We start from the raw sequence: 2,500 nt of genomic DNA, 5'->3' as shown, positions 1-2,500 counted from the left end.
TTTTCCTCCTTATTTATTAACTTCTGGCCTTCATATAATTTTTTATAATAATCTTCAAATGCATTAACTATATCCTTTGGTTGTGTTAACATTGTTGAGGTGTCTGGGTGTTTGATTTTTGAAACTACCCTGCTTGCTTGAGCCTTACGTAATTGAAAGGCCAAGAGCCTACTAGCTTTATTACTCATCTCATAGTATTTTCTACTTACAAATCTGAGTGCCCCCTCTGCTTTATATGTAAGCAAATCATTCAATTTCTTTCTTTCCTGCCTTAAACATTCTAGAGTTTTAATTTTACCTGTTTGTTTATGTTCAGTTTCCAGTTTCCTGATTTCGTTCTCTATCTCATTTTGTTTGGCTAATCTCAATTTTTTATTCCTGGATGTTATTTCTATTATTTTACCTCTTATCACTGCTTTGGCCCCTCCCACAAAATGGATGGGGTAACCAGTCCATTATCGTTAATATCAAAGTATTCAATCAGCTGTTGTCTTATTTCTTCTTTCGCCTTACAATCATTTATTACTGAGACATTTAATCTCCAGTATTTAAATTGTTTTTCTTGTCCTAACTGAAGTTTTAGCCTAACTGGAGCATGATCAGATATAGTTATGGGATCTATATAACATTCTTTGACTTTATGCAAATCTGCTCTAGATGTACAGAAGAAGTCTGTTCTAGAATAACTACCATGCACATGTGACATGAAGGTAAAATCCTTCTCTTTAGGATGCAAGTGTCTCCAAATATCTGTTAAACCTAATTCTCTCATTATTCCTAAAAGAGCTTTTTACTTTTTTTGACTGTGATCCCCTTTCTGCAGGTAACCTATCAACATGACTGTCTAGTACACAGTTAAAATCCCCACCAATTAAATACATTCCCTCACCTTTCTGTGCCAAAAGAGAGAAAACATTCTTGAAAAATTGTGGGTAGTCCTCGTTAGGTGCGTAGAGATTAAGAATAGTAATTTTATTGCCTGAAATTGTTCCAACTACCATGACGTATCTCCCCTCTTTATCTTTGTATACTTGCTCCATATAAAAAAAAACAGACTTGGCAAACATGATTGCAACACCTCTTCTCTTCCCCTTGTTATATGAGGCACTGTAAACTTGGTCCACCCATTCCCTTCTCAGTTTTAAATGTTCCCCATCAGACAGGTGGGTCTCTTGAAGCAATGCAATAGAGCATTGCATTTTTCTAAGCTGATTAAATATTTTCTTTCTTTTAATTGGGCTGCTCAATCCTTTCACATTATAACTGACACAAATTAAATTATCCATTGACACTGGTATAAATGTTGTATGTGCTAGTCACCAGTATGTTCCAGTAATATAGAAAAACAAAAAAAAACACTTTAGCTGTCAAGGGTAAACAATTAACAAAAACAAAAACAGGAACTATGTACAGGAACAAGACTTCCACACATCCATTCGGCCAAGTTCTTGTTTCAGTAGGCCAAATCCCGATGTAAGAAGGGCAGGGAGTTGTGACGCTGACTCCCTGGGGTATCAGATGTGCACCAAGTGCGCGCAGCCATTTTTGAAACACGGCGCCTCCAAGAGTGATTTCCACTCAGCAAAATGTCCGCAAGCATCCGTCGATTTAGAAATAAAAATAAAATCAATTATTATCCCGAAAGTATAGAATAAAAAACAAAATATATTTTTTTTAGTTTTCTCACATTCTAAAGCAGAAATATCCAGTTTAAATGTACCTCTTTTACATTTAAGCGATTCACTTCTGCAAAAATGCTTGAAGATCCGCATCGGACAGCAGCGCTGTACTACTCGATCCCCGTCTACCTTTACCTTGTACTGACCATCTAGCCTTCAGTTATTTCTCTCGTTTGTCGGTCTCGTTCATCCACTCGAACTTTAATTCCCAGGTCCCGCAGGGGTGGTGCAGCATCCATCAGGGTAGGAAAAGTTTTGACTCCCGCCTCCAGGTAGATCCTTATTTGTGCTGGATAGATACATTGAGCTCGCACATCCTTCATCTTGAGCTGTTTTATTACGTCTCACACCTGCGCTCTCTTCCTCTGCAAATCAGGCTGAATAGTCGTTGTCAAAGTAGATCCTTTTCTCGTTGTAAAGGACCTGTTTTTGTGACCAGGCTTTTCAGTAAGATTGCGTCCTTAACTGTATAGTCCAGGAATCTCACTATTATCGATCTCGGGTGCGGCGGGGTCTTTCGGTTTGGCTGCAAGGGCCCTGTGTGCCCTTTCAATTTTTATATCCATGTCCTGAGGTAGCTGTAAAACTGTGGTGAGCATTCCCATAACAAATTCCGCCGTGTTTTCTCCTTCACAGCCCTCTGGAACTTGATATATTCTTAGATTATTCCGGCGAAGTCTATTTTGCAAGTCCTCGCATCTACCTGTGAGATCCGCCTCACGTTCCAGTAGATATCGTAGCGCTCTTTCGTGTCTCATCCCCGTCTCCTCAGCAGCGCTGATCCGTTCCTCCGTCTCCCCGATTCTGCTCTCCAAACCATT

General features: G+C 39.3%; 1 protein-coding gene across 1 annotated transcript in view; it reads left to right on the top strand.

Moving 5' to 3' along the window:
* LOC127642486 (ribonuclease inhibitor-like) overlaps positions 1-2,500 on the top strand; it is a 44,987-nt gene that overhangs the window by 31,188 nt on the left and 11,299 nt on the right. The window lies entirely within an intron of this gene.

Source organism: Xyrauchen texanus, unplaced genomic scaffold (genome assembly GCF_025860055.1).
Source record: "Xyrauchen texanus isolate HMW12.3.18 unplaced genomic scaffold, RBS_HiC_50CHRs HiC_scaffold_65, whole genome shotgun sequence".
Lineage (NCBI taxonomy): Eukaryota > Metazoa > Chordata > Actinopteri > Cypriniformes > Catostomidae > Xyrauchen > Xyrauchen texanus.
Note: the sequence above shows the minus strand (reverse complement) of the source record. Positions and strands in the feature narration are given on the sequence as shown.